The following is a 20,097-nucleotide window of genomic DNA, read 5'->3' as shown; positions in this document are numbered from 1 at the left end:
TAACAAATTCTCTCAGATACTGAACACTGCAGATGATTAAATACTGTTTCCTCTTACAATAAGTTATTGAAAAGGTGAAGGGGTTGTAATATAATACTTGGCAGAAAGACTTCTGAATGCACTTAGCTGTAGTAGTTACGTATTCTCAGGTTGTCTTTATCCATATGCTTATAATCTCCTACAAATTTGTCAGACCCAATAATTCAACTGCCAAAGATGCTTACACTCAGTATGTGTTTAAATAGAGGTATATCTGAAAAGGGCTTCAACCTAATGCTTTACAGAGAGGTCATCAGGAGGTTTCAGATCAGTTTCTGTTATAAAGTTCTGTTTTTATACTTTCATTAATTCCTATAACATTCACCTTTACGACATAGCTTTCCACGCTTGAGAGAGTATTTGGATTCAGCAGAATCCTTTCAGCTGCCTCTGGGTTATAAAAGAATCCTATTTAAATATATGAAGTAAATCCTACCTTTTTGTCCAGATAGGAGGAAAGGGAAATGTTTCAAATCAAACCAAGTTTTAAACTTCAAATTGTTCAAGTACAATAGCTCATAATGAGCAGCTGAATTGATCTGAAAAGATTTAAGGAAGTGTTCACATCATCCAGTCTTAGACAGCGGATATGATCAACCTATTACCTAAACTTTTCTTATTGTCAGGCTCTCCAGGGAGCTCTGATTTACATGGTCTGAATCACCTCTGGGAAAAACCTCTTTCTCTCTCCTATTGGCAAGAACCTAGAGAGACAATACTTGTTTAAAAACTGGCTAGTTGTTGCAAAACTGGGTGCTATGAATACCCTCTTTCATCACAGGGCAGAGATATTGTCAGTCTTAAAAAGTGTGCCCCGATATGTGCATGCAGTGGAACCGGTCATCCTTTCCCAAGGTTTCACAGAGATTGTGTAGCACGCCAGAATGATGTGGAGGACCCAGAGCTCAGCATTTAGACTGTCCTGGATTCAACAATATATTGTGGTTTAAAAATGTTGTTCAGTTAGCTATTCTGATACATTTACAAAGTAAATGTCATCTTTATTCTTGAGGAGTGCCCATCAGAGCTGGGCTTGCCAGGGAAGCTAGGGAGCAAAACTCTCCTTCCCTCATCACATCACCTATAGCTGCATTGCTCACTTGACATCCTATGGTGGAGGAGTAGTTCTACAACGTTGTATTTTTTTTTTCCGAGGGTTTCTGTAGCTTTTTCTTCTGAAGCTTCCTCCCCCCACCCCTTTTTTTCCCATTAGACGCTGTCCAGTGTTTCTCAGTCACTGAGTTGGTATGATTTTTGTCATGGGTTGTTTAGTTTGCGGTGAACACATGGACATGCTGCTAAGAATTTGTCTGTTGGGCTCAGTTTGAGCTCAAGAAACTTGAAAAGCAACAAAAATGTAATACTATTACTTAAAAATAGTCTATATAGTACTTGTAGACAAGAATTAATATGCAAGGTACTTCTAGCTACAATTTCTATCATGAGGCAAGAAATCTTGATTGAACTAATTACTGGTTTTAGTCTTGCATTGTTGTTTTATTTTCGAATTATTTTCTTCAGAAATACTTGATTGTTATTTGTTGTTAACTATATAGGCATATTGATTTGCAAGTAAATGTAAACTACACATTAAACCTACACACTGCTACTCCTTAATTTAACATTTTATCATTAAAATGTCAAATGACATTTCTTGTTTATTTTCTGATACTTTTACTTATTCTTTGTGTCAAACTACTGTGGATGGAAATGGTAATTTTATTAAATTGGAGTTCTATTTAAATGCAGAAAATGCATCTTTTAAAGCCCTTTATTAATGAAATAAAATTACTTTAATTAGACTGGTGACATTTTTAAATTAAAATATTTTGCAGTTTAAGCTAACTGATTTATTAATGAGAAAATATTCATTGTAGCTAGTGAATTAAACAAGTTGCTTATGGTTACAGTTTCCCCAAGACTTTAAAATAATAAGCTTTTAGTCTTTCATGGGTTGGTTTTTTTGGTGGATTGGATGAGGAAGACAAACTATCACCTTTTAATCCTACTCAGTTTTTATATTTCAAATGAACTAAATACTGTACAAAACTGCTAAATGAGAATGAAGGGGGAAAAAAATCTTTCGGCACTTGAAAAAGTTCTGCTAAAATAGCTTAACACTTCAGTCAGAGTTTTACAGATGATCTCACCTGATGCCCATCAGTTTGCTGGTTTTACCTACAGTAAAAACTTAGTTACAAAAATGTTCTGCTTGCATGCTGTTTTTAACTAATTAAAAATGTTTTTATGACATTTTAAGAGGACTAATCTTACTCATTATTGCAAATTTAATTTTGAATTTTTTATTTATTTTTTGAGCTATTTCAATCCTTTTATTTAAATAGCATTCTCTTAGATTTTAGTTCCTGAGTAGTACTTGAATATGTCTAAAATAATCATAATTTTATTTTTTTTTTTTTCTTCTTCAGAGAGTATAAACCAAACCCGAATAATTTACAGGGCAGGTTTTATAACGAGGATGTTTGAGAAGCAACCCAAAGAGACCAAAGCAATTTTGCCACAATAGTCTAAGGTACAAACACAACTCCTCAAGCACATAATTGAAATTGATTTAATGTGAAATCAATTGAATAGGATTGATTTCTATTGAAAACATGGAGACTACAGAAAAGGTAAAAATTAACTACTCAAGTCAGGGTGCCAAATCTTGTGCAAATAGTTCCTAGCCGTACAAACAGAGAATTTGAGTGCTGTATTAGGAAAGAATGTTCCTGTGTATTTTTCTTTTTTGAATGCAGAAATTTATACAGAAAACACACTTCTTTTGGATAAACTAAGACAAAAAAAGTAGAGTTTTAAACATGGGTGCAGCTGCAAAAAACAAGGTAAGGTATTCAACAGTTCTTATCAATTTGAGTGTCTAAGCTAGTGATTACACTCTGAATATAATGAAAATTCTGTAAAGGTGTGTAAATGGTTCCCCAGACTGGCTGGGGATAGTGTGTGTGTGTGTGTGTGTGTGTGTAAACCTGTCATAGTTAATTATCCTTGTAACTCTTGCATCACAAGTGATTTTGAGGGAGTATGCAGACCTAGTGTGCCACTAGATGTTGCTCTAAGACAGCATCTAACAAAAGAAGAACCCTAAAAAACATGCAGTCTCTAATATTTGCATCAATCACCACAATTCTCTTTAAAAATAATTCACAGATTAAATCTTCAGCTTTTGAAAGGTTCAAAAAAAAAAAAAAAAAGCATCATGAACTGCTATTAAAACTTACTGTATCAGAGTTACTATATTTCTGGGAGCAGAGTATGAATAAGAATGCTATTTTATCAGAAACCTTGGGTTTCATAAGATTGCCTTATCTAATTCTTGAAGTGCTTTCTGTTAAGTAAATTCACACCCTTTTAAAAAGCAGAGCATAAATTCCTTAAGTCTTTCTGTTCCAAAATCTGAGGCTTGTGCCTGCTTGAAGTCAGTGGTTAAATGAGTTTGCTGGTCTTGGCTGAAATGCCATGGATGCTTCATCGTATTTAGCTAACTTCATCTTGGTTTACGGGCACTTAGAAGTTAAATAGAAGAAATGCTAATTAGGTCAATATGGAAATAAATCTGCAGAGCTGTAAGAAGATGCATGCACAGTGTCTACTGAAGCAGGTGTGGTTTTAGTCTAGGCTTGCAGTATTTCACTTGCAGAAACAAATAGATTAATAAAAGAGAAGGAAAAAACCTTTGAAAAGTAGAGAATTTGCTCTTATGGGAATCAGTGAAGGTTGGGACCAAGGTCTTTAGTAAAATAATTTAAAATGGGAGGAGATATGTGTGTGGAAGATTTTTGCAGGATAACAGGCTAAAATGGCAGCAGAGCAGATGACACAGCTCCATACTCCCTGGAGTGAATATTCAGTTTTGCTTTGGCCCCACTGAACAGTTCTGTGTATGCTTAGCTTTGAGTGGTCACGTTTAGATTTTCAAAATTTTCTCATTTATACTTGATTTACCCAACTGAACAACATACGGATTTGATCAACATTAAAGACAGGTTATTTTTTTGAGAAACTGTTAGTAGCTCGCTGATTAAATATGAAGTGGGCATTGAGAGATCATTAACACTGTGAAATGGATTTCTGACATTTTAAAAAAACAGCATGTACCCTTGTCTTTAGCTCTGTGGTGGGTCTTAAATGAATAAAGTCCTTGCTGATCATTTTGTTTTTGTGCTTGGAAGTGATGTATTCTACCAGTTATGCTCTACAGGAAATGGTTGAAATTAGTTTTCATTAGTTCATTTATACTGTACTCCTCTGCAAGATTGCAGCTTGACCTCATTATACTATTAGAATCTATAAAAAATTTTTTAAGCCAAGTGCTTTCAAATATGTAATTTTTAAAAGAATTTCAGTAAAACAGCATTAAAATATAATTATTTTTAAGGCCTTTTGCACCCTGCTTTCCGTGTACAGTCAAATATTTTAAAACTGTCCACATCTGTTTTACAATAGTTTTTCAATCTATAGTATACAGAAATATTATATACTATATTAAGGTGTTAAAGTTACCTTCTATAGATCTGCTTTTTCTTGCTTTTCCTTGTGACACAGGCGGATGCGCACACATGCGCGCGCAGAGGACCATATACCAAGTTAGGAGCTAATAAAGATGTCAACCGCTGCACTCCGTTATGAGCTGTGACACATAACACAAAGCACCCTGCCTACTCCTGGTATTGTCATTTTCTGTAAGTGCTAGCTTCGCTTCTGTTTTTATTAGCTGATGCATCAACACCCTGCACCCAGGAAGAGATTCAATAAAGCCAATTAATTAGGCTGCCCTTTTAGGCAGCAAGGAAGCAGGAGGACAGGAGCTGTCTAGGGCCGCAATCCTGTGCAGCTCGCGTTATTCTGCTTCCCAAAGCCTAATCAGCATGCTTGGTTTTGGGGGGCTAACAGAGTCGAAGAGGAATACTGAGGTTTTCAGCCCGTTGCAGGGCTTTTGTACCGGGATTTGTTTAGGCGATGCAGCGGAGCGGCAGGACACGTGCCTCCTGAGACTGCTGCCAGCCACTACAGCGTGCGAGAGGAGGGAGAGGAGGGAGGCAAGGGCTGCCCGCGAGCAAACTCAGCCGAGGGAGAGTCATGCCCCATTTTCCAGAGAAGCAGTAAAAACCGCTAAGGAGACTTCTCCATCTGCACAGCTATTACATATCAAAGACAATGTCTGCATTTTTCAGTAGATATATAAATTTACTGTGTTTGAGATTTATTTCTTGCTGGTAAAAATAGTTTTGTCTTCTTTTGGGCTGAGTGTGTTAGATGGCTTTCTTCTTTCTGTGGTTCGGTAACAGCATCATTCTTTACAGACATAATGTACGTATTGCTGACATTGTTCCAAAAAATAGATGGTCCAGGGCCACCTTTGGGGAATTCTCTAAATGGAAGAATCAGAAATGATCATCTCACACTGGGTGTTGAAGAACTCTGCTTGCATGCTGAGAGCGCTGAAGGAGGACCCGGAACAGTCCCTGCGCATGTATTTACACAACAGGCTTTCACTGCTTTGAGTTGTCAGCCCAGTGGTTCAATAACATTTACTCTTGAAAGCCTTCAGTGTATATTTACGTACCAGAGTTTGCATTGCTCATTGGGAGGAGGTCGCTACCCTCTCAGCGTTACTGCAGGACCAGGAATGCAGTTTTGCTCCCTTCAACAAACTGTCCCCATCACAGCAGTGGGAGCAAAACTGGGACCCTGTTGGTGGAAATGCTTTCTGCCCTGAAATCTGAATGCTGCAGAAAGGGTACGTGCTGCCACGTGTTCTCTCTGCACCTCACAAATATCGGAGAATGTTCCCCCTTCTTTTCTCCTTCCAGAAGTGCTTCAGACAGCATGGAGGCATAGGATGGATGAGGGTGCCATGGATTAGTCAAATGGAAGGTACTGTGAAATGACTTATGAAAAATACTTTCAGATTTTTTTTCCTCCCCTCATTCCTTCCCCTGCTGTGCAGGGAGGGAAGGGTAAGCAGCATGGTTGGGTCTGCACGACAAAGACACAGTGATCTGTCCTGGAGGCTCTACCTCTTGTGAAGCAGCCAGCGTGGGGCCAGTGGTCACGAGCCTCCTCTGCCCACAAGTGTCTCGAGAGCAGCAGCAGAGCGGGGCAGGTCACGGGGGCTGCAAGAACCCTGCGCTGCCCTCTGAAATGGTGCTCGTATGGGGCTGGTGTGTGCCCTGCTCCGGCTCTGCCTGGGCTGCACTTTGGAGTCACAGCCTCTGTGGGGTGCAAGGGGTCTCACCGGGTGCCTTGTCTTGTCCTCTATAAAATGAGGAGATGGGATGGGAAAAAGACCCTTTAGCTATCTAGCAAATTTACATTTCTGTGTAAGATCCAGGGCTTGGTAGGTCCCTGGAGGACAACTGGTGAGCTGGAGAGGGCATAAGATGTTTGAAGGGCAGGCAAAAAAAACCTGCTCGGGTCCCCTGATTCTGCTGCCTCCATGAGATCTGGTTTGGATGTGCCCTTCTGAAACCTGCATTTGGACACAGCTGCCACGTAAGGGTGGGACATAAGTAATATGTTATTGTAATTAAAATGGGACACTGTTTTTGACAACATCCAATTCTGGAGGTGGTTTTTCGACAATGCTAGAAATTCATCTGTGTAATTTATGGTAAGGATTTACATTTATTTTTGTGTTTGAAGAATGGCTTGGTGACTTAAGCACACAGCTGGATGGGAGATTAGGTAGTTCCTCTTCACTGCTCTGCCCTCCCCAGTTTGTATGTGGCCTTGGTGGGACAGGCTACTCTCATAGGCACAGTAATGCAGCCTTGGCATTTGCTGGTGAGACATAACTAAAGTTCTCGGAGGCTATGTGTGAATGGAGCTAGAGGAGCACAGTCCTTTCTTTGATAGTATTTTAAGAACTAAAAATTAGAACTTAGAAATGCACCCATCACTACCACTTTGTATCATCTGTGAGAAGTTATTCTGTGCTGCAGGCACTCATCAGTTATGAAGAAGGATAGGCCCACCATGTAAATAAAGTAAATCCATCTCATTTTACATGGATGGTCAAACAACCATCTTATGATAACTTTCAATCACTGCCAAAGTGAATCAGCTTCAAACCATAGGAGAAAAAGAAAGTTTCTCTTCAGTTGGGTCTTTTGGGTCTGCATTGCAGAAGTCTGAAATCAGCTTGCAAATATGCTGCATTGTCGTATGCTGTAATCCACAGCTCCATTTACACTGATGTGTGTCTTGTGTGCTGTGTGCTGTTGTAATTCCGAAGTACAGTGGGAGTATCAAAGCCCGACTGCAGCCTTAGCCCTGACCTTACTGGCATTGTTGATTTTTATCACAGTTGCAATGCAGATTTAAAAAAAGAGAAGTTATCTTTTGTATAGTTAATGCTGTCTTCGGTTTGTTCTTTATTGGTACTAGAAACCCCTTCAGTTTAAGGTAAAATAAAACAAAAATATCAAAATAAATAACTCGGGGGCATTTGGAAGGGAATGAAAGCTGTTTCTCGGTCTGAACACCTGCATTGTAATAGAGCTTTAAGTGTACAGCAGCCTCAGACAGCAAGTATTATAACCAGTCTGAACAGTACCTCTAGGGCAGGGAGAACCTGTGAAAAGCACAACAGTGGATTAAAACAGGGGTGTAATAAATATGCATTTAGTTATTTATTACAAAATAAATTATGTATTGACACAAAAAGTAACGCTGTAATTTTCTGTTTGAAATGTTACAGAAGTAAATCACTTTCTAAAGGGCAGCGTGGAGTGTAGGTTTTGCGTTTCTGTCATGACATTTAACTCATTAGCATGCAGGTGCGCTCTCTGGGTTTCATGCAATAACTGTCTCCTTTCACTGTGTTTACAGATAATCCAGCAAGTTTGCAGGCCAAATGACTCTCTGAATGTGAGCCCACAAAGCAGTGAATGAGACAGCACACTGCTCAGGGAGATACCAGCACAGCTAGCCAGACGGTGAGTATCAACAGTGGCATTAAAACCAAAAAATAGCTTAAAATTGTTTGTAACTGACCATCACTGTACTTAATCATAGGTAATGTTGCAGTCATTCATTATTTTTCCCTTTTCTTAAAATCAACTCTCTTGTTTTGAACAACTGATCTGTGGTTAATAGTGGTTAGCATTATGCATCCGAGCCCCCGGATTACTAAACATCATGAATTATTCTGCTTCGTGGGGAACCAACCACGCGTCTGGTGTGTGAAATAGGAAATCCTTCACGGAGAGCTGCAGGCACAGCGGGGGCTCTCGTGACTCCGCTTTGGGACTGAGCGGCAGATGAAACACCAGGGCAAGCGGGGGCTCCGGCTCCTGCAGCTTTGTGGAGCTGCTTTCTTTTCCAGTGCTGCAAGGGCCAGAAGAAGGGCCTGTAGCTTTGTTGCTGAAAGGATCTGGGCTCAGCTCTAGGACTAGCGCATAGCGACATCCCAGTGCCCCAGCTCCCTGTCAGCTGCATGAGTGTAATGTCTCTGTTTCATGTTCTTGTTGGGAGACATATCTCACCTAACCCTCAGGTCTGCAAGGGCTGGGTAGCTAGCTAAACATCTGGGCTCTCCCTATATTTATAGGAGGGGAGGAGACATTCACATCAGGTAGAAGAAGTGTCTGGGACAGCTGGGAAAAATGCCCCCTCTATGTACCTGGCTTTTTCTCTTGCTTTGAAGGGAGCCTTAAGTAACTGGCTCAGACTTCAAGCTGATTTTTAAATGGTTGAAGTTAGGTTAGGCAATTCTACCTGCTGCATCTGCCTCTTGTTAAAATTGTCAGCCCTTAAGCCAGGGACTGTCTTCTGCCACCATGGGCATTGCTGTATGCTAACATGGCAAAGTCATCATTGCAGATGGAGCCCCTAGATGCAGCTGTAATATGAAGAATTGATAAAAAGACTCTTAGAGCTGCTGACTGATGTTTAGTACCTGACAACGTCGCCTTACACCTGTATAAACAGATGGGTAATGGAAAATCTCTGCATATTAACCTAGCACAGGTTATGCAACCAGGAACAGGCACAAAATCACGCTTTGGCAGCTTAACAAGCTGCTGCATGTCTACTGAGCAGTTCCTAGTATCCCTGTACTGATCTTATCCTCATCATCTCATATACGCGCATGTGAAAGGTGTGCACACAAGTGGATGCCTCAGCCTGATGCACAGTAACTTGTTAAGCCACTGTTATTATGTGCCTCAGCCCACAGACAACCCCTACACTAGTTTTTTTTTTTCACTTGGGTTTCATGCTGACACTGGGGATTTATCAAAATCTGCTGTGCAGCTATAAAGATTTTTGCTAAATATGCAACAAACATCAATGTGTAGGATACAGGAAATGGAGCAGAATGGCTATTAGGAAAAAGTTTAGCATCTGTTCGGTGAGTTTTCATGCATGATTTGGTAGGTAAAGGTTATCAGAAAAGTCAATACAATTGTGTTCAGAAAACATAACATCCGTTAAACCTCTTGACAGGTGTGTTATAAAGCAGCAGAAGATCATTCAAAGCTGACTAGCAAAATTCTGTTGCTCCTGAAGGTAGAAATGCCTCGTCCTACTCCTGGGCTGCTTTATGAACCTGCTGGCCTGCTAAGCTGAAAGCCATCGCTCTGCTCCCAGATGGCAGGAGTTGCATTTGGAAAGGCATGCAGTGTCTCTCATCTCTGCAGTGTGCCAGGCTGGCACTCTTTAAAAGCAGGTGAATGAACATTGTTTTAAAATAGGGTTTTTATGCTTGTAAAAGATGCCAGCTTGAGACTAATGGAAACTCAAGCCCTTTGCTTACCTGTGGAATTTGCACAGCATGGGTGCTGGCAATGCTTACAGTGCCCACACAGATCTTTCTCAACTCTCTTTAGATGGAAGCCAGAATAACAGGTACCTCAGGGTCCATTTCCATTCTCCTCAGCATGGATATTGCTCTCGTATCATGAGAAAATGCTAGGCATTCGCAAGAGAGGGCCAAGGGGCCTGTGCCGTGCAGCCCTGGCAGCCTGCTGGCTGGGCACCTGGGGGTCCCTGTGCTTGGGTTCCAGCACAGCTGCTCCAGATGCTCCACTCCACATGAGGAGGCCACAGCTCTCTCCCCTTCCCTTATGTTCCTGTCTCCTGTTGCCAGCCCCCTTCCTTGTTCACAGGTATACCATCCTACAGCCTGCCGTCTTCGGTCTCCAAGCCCGTGCAGATCAGACTCAGCCCCGCAGGGCTCCTGCCTGTGAGGGTTTTGAGTTTTCAGATCACCTCTTGAGGCAAACATGGTAGGTAGGAGCAGGAGAAACATGCAGACTGCGTCAGGTTGAGAGATGTAAACGCGCTATGCCTTGTGCAAGAATGCACATCTATCCGAAACAGTAAAACAGCCCACATGTATGTGCGGTGCCAGATTCCTCCCATCTATTTCTGACCTTCAGCCCCAACTGAAAAGCCTCCTCCCTCCATACAGTGCAGTATGTTTCTTGTTTCTGCTCTTGGCCTTTTCTCTTCTTGCTTTAATACAGTCAGGGAGATATTCCTATCTTATATGAACGTCACAACCCTTTGTCAAGTGTTAGAATGTCACAGCAGATGGTTTGTTCCTCAATGTCTTGAAGAGCAGAGCTGAAAACCTGGTTTACGTGAGCTCTCCCCACGACCGAGGATGCTCCATTTAAGGAGGTTCTGTTCCTTCTGCTCCTGTTCCTTCTATGCCACCTAAAACTTTTTCTTCTCCCTTCTTACTGCTCTTATCTGAGTGCAGGAGCAAAAGACCATGAAGAAGGCAGTCACTCCCCACATTTACACTGGGATTTATAAATGACACTCAAACAGCTTCTCCCAAACGTCACAGCTGTACTTCAGGCCATTAAGCTCTCAGCAAAAAGATTTATGTTCCTCCCATTTCAATCCCTTGACAGGTCCAATTGCCAGATGTAGAAGTTTTTAATTACATATTTAGAAATCTTTATAAACTGGTGGGATTACTGAACAGAAACCCAGCACTGCAAAGGCCATAAGGTCTGCTCAGGAAGGAAAATCTTTATAAATAAGCATGCACTGAAAGAAACAGCAAAATAACCACTACCTCAAGCTATGAATCAATGTGTTCCTGAGAGGTTAAGGCCCTGAATCAGTACAGTCTTTAAGAACATCCCTAACATTAAGTGACCCCATTGACTTCAGTTATATATGTATCGGTAGCTTGCTCAGTTGGGACTTTATTTTATGAGCTGAAATAAATTCTTTTTTTTATTAATTTTTAGAGTCTGGAATTGTGGCTTCTATGCAGTTTGCAAACACAGTGCCTAGAAAAGTGTAAAAGGTAAATAGAGAAAGCTAGGGTGGGAGTAAGTCAGTAACACTACCCCCATTTATCAGTGTGTGAAACTTGGGAGTAAGTCAGTAACGCTACCCCCATTTATGAGTGTGGGAAACTGAGGCTTAAGGACCAGTAGTTTATGTAAGGCCACACAAGCAGTATACGGCAAAGCCAGGAAACATACCCTGGTCCTGCTCTCTATATTTTAATCCTCTGGTGTATGTCCTATAGAAGTTCCAACCCTCCTATCTCCTCCTTTAGACTTTCTGGTAACAGCTGAGTAAGTGGAAGGGACAGCAGAGTTAGAGTTAGCTAATACTTCACCTACCGGGAATCAGGGAATGTGTCTTCTTCTTGTCCTAACATTTATTTACAAAGTTGAGTATGATATGCTTGTGAAATATGTATTTTTGCGTAATAGCCTTTGAATTTCAAAATGAAAGTGAAATATTTTTTGTCTTATTCATTCAGATAATTGTACCTGATACAGTGTTTCTAACCAAGCACATTGGCCAGTCTATTGCAGCTCATTTCATAGCACGGGAGTGTGAACAATAAGAAGCAGATTGCCAAACCTCAAGTAATTAAATATAAGTAGAGCAGTCGTAATAAAGAGAAAGAAAACACTGGCTAAGTTTTCTGAAAAGGAAAAAGGTATAATTACTTCAGCCGAAGGGCAGCAATAACACAGACACTGACAAAATACGGGGATTTTATGTGCTTATTGTCTCAGCCATTCACAAAAAAAGTCATTACCTTAGCAAATGCCACATTACAAGATAGTAATCAAGCTACTGTATTGTACCTCTGAGATACAAAGCACCTTTTACTGAGAATCAAAGGCACTTTTATGAATAGTTAAGAGAAGAATTTTATGGTTCTGTGATGATATGGTCACGTATTTTTCTTTTTGCTTTTCTAACATTTAGAGCTGCTTTCGTACTCTTTTTATGGTCACAAAATGTTCTGGGATGTTTGTGCTTGCTTTTGGCAAAGTAGCTGCAGAGTTAGGACAGAAACTTTTAGCATGTCCAGCTGAGGCACATCTGACCACCTCAGCTCTGAATGATAAGCTTGCAATGTGAAATGAATGAAAAAGATAAAAGTAAGCTTATCTGTAAACCCTACCTCTCCCTTTTTCCATCCATCCTCAGTGTTAGCAAAGTGTCTGTCGGACTAATGAAAGGGAACCTCCATTTTAAGACCAAAGGGATTACCAGGCTGTGGATGAAGAAGCTGGTGAATGCAGAGAGGGTATCAAAATTTGTACCTCTTGTGAGTGATGACCACAGCATTGGCTGGAGGAGCAGGGAGACACAGGATGTCTTTACGATAAGCAGCCCTGACTCCATTCTAGGATCTATACCTGGAGAATAATGATTCAAAAACTGTCATTGGAAGTCTTGGGTAGCCAGTTCTGTTTCCAAAACAGATGTTTCCAAAACAGTCACGGCAAGATACCCTTGATTGGTATGCAGTGTGTCAGCCATTTTGGAGGGTTGTTTTGTTTTGCTTTCTCTCCTGCTTCTGCTTTGGTATTTTTTGGGACAGATGAATATTGGAATAGTTTGACTGAGGATGAGCCATTTTCGCTCTCTGCTTATAAGGGTTGTCTCAGTCTCTTTGCCATAAGGAACTGGGAAAGGACCATACTGGTCACTGCTAGGCTGGCAAATCTGGAAATGTCAATCAAATTAATCAAACATTAACCTCACTTGAAGGATTGATATTCCTTCACTCCTTTCATATTGGTGTGTTTCTCCTAATGACTATAATCATCTCAATTTTAATCAGACTAGCAATAAAACCCCTTTGAAAATTGAGGATGAAAAGCCCCCCACCTCCAGACACAAAAGGCTGATGTACCAATCTACAACTGGAGTGTGAATTCTGAGTATCTGAGCCTGGCTGCTTCAGCATTAGTATGTCTGTGATGGATTTTAAATCTATTCCTGTATTTTAAGACAGCTATATACACACCAGTTTACCCAAGACTGACTCTGTAATTTCCATTATAAATCAGCTGCAAATATTTAAGGAGCTGTATTTGCTGATGTACATTTCTTTCCCTGTTGATATGATATGACAGAATGAAAACACAACCTCTAAGCTCTTTGGGATGGACAGTGTGATTAAACTTCCCAACTGTGGCTGTACTGTATATTACGTGAATGTAATTTTTGTGGGTGCATTATTTTATTTTGGATGCGGTGGTGCTAATTAGCATCTAGTACGATGTTTATCTTTTTCATCAAAAATGTCACTCTGTTCACAAGAATTTTAAAGGTGAAGAGGAGGCAGGAAACAGGTTCTTTTTCTATATCAAATTTAACATCTGCTGTATCTATGGATAACAGGTTCTGAGGTGAACTGCTGAGTGTGTCACAGTAAGCCTGGCAGAGTTAAGTGTGGAAAGTCAGTCTGAGCACATGCTGTAATGGATTTGACCTCGAAGAGCACTACAAAGAGAAATTGCAGATAACCATCTGAACTGACTTCAGAAGCCTGTAGCCCCGACTCCCCGGATACCAAGAGAAAAGAGAAGGACTAAATAGGTTGGAGTGAACAATCAGAAATACAAGGTTGAATAAATGCTTAATATTTGAAGTGCTGACAGTAGAAGAAAACACAGAAGAGCACTGCATTTCCCTACTTGATTCCAACCACATTAGGAAAGTAAAATTCCTTAAAAGACAGTTTTATAAAGTAAGATATATATTCAATAGAAGTGAGATGTGAAAGTAATGTTGGACCACTAAAGACATGTATCTGGGAAGATCTTAAGCGCATTTCCATGGCAAGCAATTACTGATTAAGAGTACTAAGGAGAAAGGAGAAATTACTCACATGGAGAACAAGAGTTTCATTCTCCCCAGCAGGATGGAGTTCGAGACTCCAGCCATAAGGGCAGAAATGGTGGATCTGACACGGCACTGCCATGGGTACCTCCAAAGGCCGTCAAATCATGAAGCATATGGGCTATCAGAATAGACATTTTTGAATCAAGTTTTTCTAGGGTGGAGTAGTGTACATTTTTGAGCATCCCAAATTCAGAGTCTGCAATTAAAATAACTATTCTTATTTGCTAGTTCGTGGCAGGTGAAGAGTGAGAAGGGATGATCTTAAGCACAAGAAGTGTAGGTATGCAGAAATCAAAGCTGAGGGTGAAAGCACAACTATTTGATTTACATGATGACATAAAAGGACAAATATTTGGAATGGCTATGATTCCATCAATTTGACTTTCCTAAAGTTACCTAGATTGCGCAAAAATCACTGTGCTGTAGAGCTTGTGGTCTAAAATGAGACGATAAGACAGAAGACAGACAAGAAAAGGGAGGTTAAGAGAGTCAAAAGGACTTCTGTGCTTGTAGTCCCAGAAAACATTGGGGCAGAAGTGGGAATAGAGCCCAGCTTGCTGAGCTTGCCCAGCAAGCCCACTGCTTGCTTTAAAGGATGGGCTTTCCACTTGGTTGTTCTTTGTATTACATTTATTAGCAAAAGTAGGATTAGAAGGAGCTTTGAGGATCCTCTGGGATTGGGGACTGCTGTGAGCAAGTGCTACTTGGTTTTCTGTCTATTGTGTTTAAAAACACAGGCAGAGAAAGAAGAGAGAATGTGTGCACACGTTCACTGCCACATCTGCTCTGCAACACCCCGAGCCAGAGTGAAAATAAGCCTTTAAAGAGAATATAGACAGCAGTGTATTTAGTTTTGATTTATTAAAATAGTTTTCAGACTGCAGTCTTATTTGTCCTGTGAGAACCGCACTCTCTGGTAATGGGAGCATTGAATTTTCATGTGAAACATTTTAGAGAGCATATTTTTTTCCACCTACAAGAGTGTGACAAGAATTTGCTCTTGTATGATGATGTGCAAGTTATTATAGCTGCTATGCTAAACATGTATTTATGATCACTGCTGGCACGGCTGCTGTGTATTTTGTTTATGTTGTTACAAACCTAGTTGTGACACATTATAAAAAATACATTCTTTTGTGGTAGTTTCACACTGAGGCAGAATAAATCATGCCTCCTACCTCTGCTCTGGCTTTTCTGATATTGCCCCTTTGGTTTTGCTTACCCTGGAGAAGAGAGCGCCTCTGTGATGCTCAGTCCCATACCACATGATGTTAAAGGCTTCACGAAAGGGCAAAAATAGATGCCTTAATACAGCTGTCAGCAAGGCAAGCCCCAAACTGCAGAATGAAGGAGCTACTGTCCTTCAATCAGAATAACCTGCTTTCATTAAATGCTAGTTTGGGAACAGTCTAGACATGCTTTAACCATGTGAGGAACAATACAATGAATAATTTCAAAATGGGGAAAACAAAGCAAAAATAGAAACAAAGCTTCCAAAATGAACAAGAGCTAGCCAGATCCAGGACTAGACAAGTACTAGACAAGAAAGACTCAAGTCTTTCATTTTCCCTGCTCTTTCATATTAGCATGGACAAAAGACACGACTGCTATCTCTGTGTGCCTTTATCACAGACACCTCTTTGTGATACTTTCTCAAAAAAAGGAAAGCTCTGTCAAATAATTGCAACACAATTTTAAAAGCTCAAGATTTGATATTTTTTAGTGGGGTTTTTTCTTTTCACTTTCCAAACCAGCATTTTTCATTCTTGCTTAAATATCAGCATTCTAAGAGTGGTTTTGATAGAGTGTCACCATTGAATTGTATATGAAAATTCTTTATAGGTTTCCTTCTATTTGCCTATCCGTGTTCCCACTGACACCAGTGGTGCAAGACCAACCCCTATTGTTTGATGTTTAAAGGATAGGAGTTTAGGCAATGCCTACAGAGAAAAAGGAAAGATTTTTTTTTTTTTTTTGGTGACTGGGATTTATTCAAATGTGTGTTTGCAAGACTAGTGTTTTAGTTGTTAATCTGCTTATATATAATAAGAAAATAATATGTGAAAGAAGTTCCAAACTGAATGTATTTTGCATATTTTATTGACTTCCCCAATACCTGATATTGCTGGAAATGAATACAAAACAACTACTATAGGACCTGAGAAAGAAATGATGGGAATTTTAGTGGATATCATAGCAAAGCCAACATTTACTACTTGTTATCACTGGTGTTTTTAAGCTTTTCTCTTAACCCAGAAAATAAATTATGTCCATATGTTATGTACCACTGGGCTGTAATTTTTATTTGATGCTGAACTTTCAATGGCATATATGTACTGACTCTTCAGAAAACAGCTGGCTATGAGACATTTTGCTTAATTATGCTTTGTTGTTTTGACTCTCCTGTAGTGCTTATCATCCTGAGGAATATAGCTGAAGATATAGGTCAATGACCCCTTTATACATTATAGTCTGACACCCTGCACCATGGGGGATTAGATACCTAAATGGAAATTTTATTCATTAATTCTTTTGTGTTGCAATTCTGAATCACTTCTTTATAAAGCTACAGGAGTAAAAGACTAAGGCCAGCAAAATTTGCTTGGTGAAGTCCTTTTAGATAATTCCTTGCAGTGTAATAAAAGGGTACTTTTCATGCTATGCCACATGCCAGAATTCAATAAGGAGAAACTAAGGGGAAGAAAGAAGCACAAGCCAACTGCAGAGCAGGAACACTGTTGAACATTCTCAAATTTCTTTTGACACTTCATGGTGACAGAAAACCCTGTGCTAAATATGTTTGTGCTGATCTGCTGTGAAAATTCACTGTTCAATAGCTTCCAGAGTTTCTCATCTCCTACCTACGGTGTGCATACCTACACCTCTGACCATTGGGCTCCCTTGCAGAGCGTGGATGGTTTCTGAGTGGCTTAAAGACATTTAAAGGATTTTGTAAACCCTGTTTCCAAGGTACACCTCTACTTTTAATCTCCTCATGACAGGAAATCATCAGTTCGTTGTGCAATTTGGGAGAGGCAAAATTACCAGACTCTCTGAATCAGCAAATGAGTGAACACATTTGTGAGACTAACAATAGCTGTGGGGTCATAAAAATAAATAACTCTGTATAACATGCTTTATTTTATTTTGATAAATATGATTTCATTGTAATTTGAAGTAGCAACATTTGGCAATACAGCGATTCTTCTTTTTTCTTAGGTCATATGTTGGCTGGCTCACAGCTGGGCCCAAGGACTGGAGGTCAAAGACACAGAGGTGGAAATGGAACACAAGGTCATTTAATTTACTATCCTTGATTTTGCCCAGCTGTTTTTTTGATTAGTCCCATTTTAACACTCTCAGTGATCTCCATTGATTATTTCCTTTGGAAAGTATTCACAGCTTAATGTTCATTCCAAGACAATGCACATTTTAAAGGGAATATAATAGGTTAAATTGAAATGTTACCACAGCATTCTGCTGTTAGAGCTCTGCTAACAGGAGCACATGGTGAAGATTACTGTTAATGAATTGCTTGGTTATGCAATCCTTGGTTCCTGTGTTTAAGTGACGACTCAGTGTTTCTGTATATACATATTCTAATTACACTTAGGACATAATATAGTAGAGTGTAGTAATATAGTCACAATGGCTATCTTTAGCTTAGGGAGGTTTGGAAACCTCTGGATAGCTCAGAGTGTTAGCTGAACCTGTCACTCCCTGTATTTTTTTAGGTTAAAGCTGAAATCTAGAAAAGCCCCTTTAAGAAGACATGCATGACTCTGAATATTGACACTACTTGGTTTTGCTAATTCTTAGTTTAAAAGACAAACAAAGTGGGTTTTATGTCCAATCTAGGAATATAAATCTGTCAAGACGTACCAATAAAGACTGAGTCATGGACAAAGCAGTCTGAGCAAACTCTGAAGCTGTCTGAAAGCACTGGGGTAACTTCAAACAGAGCTGCAGTACCTCACCTCCCTGCAAAATCCATTTACCTGCAGACGCCCTATAGTGTCTCTTGATATGCATTGAACTCTGAAATTTGGTGTTCCAGCACGATGTTGGTTAGATTTAGCTTTGGGCTCAGCTCCCATTTACTGCTGATGAATCAGAGGTTCAATTTGGTAAAGCATCCAGAAAAGAAAGTTGCTTGCTGAAGCTGCACTAAATTGCCATCCAGCTCACACTGAAGTAAAAATGCTGTTTAGTTCCCCATGGCTCACTTAGCCATGCAAAAGTTGGGTGGGAAGGCATTTTTCCTTTTGGAAATGGATCATGAAAAAGAAGCCAACTGGATTCCCAGGTTGCTCTCCTGGGGCCTCAGCAGGCTGGAACTCAGGGCTGTTGGCAGCCCTACCTTTCTACCAGCTTCTGCAAGGCGAGCAAAACAGCACTTCTGCCTCCATGTAGCTCTGCTTCATCTGTGCCTCCTGCTCATTCAAAACAAATGAAAGCCACACATGTTTTAGTGCAGATTTTTGGCTTGAAGACAAAGTGCAAGGAGGGGGGATAATTGGACTTCAGGGTGGTACCTCCTTCTGGCATCATAAATCAAAGTTATTTAACACTGAATACAATAGCGTGTCAATAAAAATGCTTGGAAATAGAATTACAATAACCAAACTTGTTTTCATGAGTTGTTCACCATAAGTGAAATAAAGTACAGAAAGAAATGGAAAATGTTGTAACTGTGGACTGAATGCATTTGTATAGTTTTCAGATCTCTTTCAGAGTTACCCAGAAGAAGTCTTCTACTGTATTTCTTCTTGACATGTCTGTGGACTCTCTATCTAAAACCTCATACTTGTTTTTCCTGGATTTTTTCCCCTCCCTCTCTTGGCTGAACCTTTCTGCTAAACTGTTGAAACTTGGCAGTATAAAAACTTCAGACAATGAAGCTGGCTTTTCCTCCCATAGCCCTTTGCCAATTTAAAAATGTGAACAAAATTTTTGATTATTTACCGTGTGTATAAATCAAACTTGCAGGACTGTGACTGACCCCATTTGAACTGCAGCATGATGGAGGGATTTTCCTATCAATCAGCCGTAAGGGGTCTGGACTCATCACAATGAAGGCTGCCGAGGGTGGGTATCAGCATCTTTCCCAGTTCTAATCTCTACACAGCTCTTACAATGACTGATATACCTTTCTTATCCAAAATCATCAGAGAATACTTTCAGCCATTTATGTACAAGTCAGTAGTGGCAGTCACATGTGAGTATGTACCATTATTTTTTCACTCATTCCAGCAAAGCAATTATTTGCGCCATATTATCCTTAAGACAGAAAGGCTCTACTTCTGAGAAATGCCAGGCCATGGGATGGATGAATATTGGCTTCCAGAGAAAGTCTGAATTACCAAAGATACTTTCTGCAGCTCTCTAGGTTTTCTCCAAAAAGTGGCATTTTTTTTCTAGATGATTCCAGTGATAGCATATATAATTCTTTTCTAGGGAAATTTCTCTGGGGGAAGTACAGATCTTGCCATCTGGCCTGGAAACTACAAAATTCTTTTAAGTATTGCATACTCTTAAGGACATTTTTAAATTTTCTCTGGAAAACTGTTGAACAACCCTTAATACTGAAAACGAATAATCGTAGTACATGGTAACTTTTTTCCCCTGTGTCTGTGACGTGGTTTAGCCCCAGAACCAGGACAGTCTGTCATATAAAACTGTTCAAAAGGGGAAAATGCTTTCTGCTCAGCATTAGGGGAAGGCTTTGCATTCTTATCCTAGATAAATTTCATCGAAGTCAGTGGAGCTCTAGTTGCATAAACAACATACAATATGAATGTAGGAACTTTTCCCTTAAAATGAGTGAGTTGTATGTTCAGAGTCTCAGGCTCAAACACAGTTATTTAGAAACTGAATCTATTACATATGTATATTCTGTCATATCAG

General features: G+C 40.0%; 1 long non-coding RNA gene across 1 annotated transcript; it reads left to right on the top strand.

The window, feature by feature from the left end:
* The first annotated feature begins 7,891 nt into the window (after positions 1-7,891).
* Positions 7,892-19,280, top strand: LOC142601263 (uncharacterized). Its single transcript, XR_012834866.1, has 3 exons — positions 7,892-8,000; positions 17,410-17,484; positions 19,180-19,280. It is a non-coding gene; the product is annotated as an uncharacterized LOC142601263 (long non-coding RNA).
* The last annotated feature ends 817 nt before the right edge of the window (positions 19,281-20,097 follow it).

This window comes from Balearica regulorum, chromosome 3, assembly GCF_011004875.1.
Source record: "Balearica regulorum gibbericeps isolate bBalReg1 chromosome 3, bBalReg1.pri, whole genome shotgun sequence".
In the NCBI taxonomy this organism is placed as follows: domain Eukaryota; kingdom Metazoa; phylum Chordata; class Aves; order Gruiformes; family Gruidae; genus Balearica; species Balearica regulorum.
The sequence above is the reverse complement of the archived record's forward strand: the minus strand, read 5'-3'. Positions and strand labels throughout refer to the sequence as shown.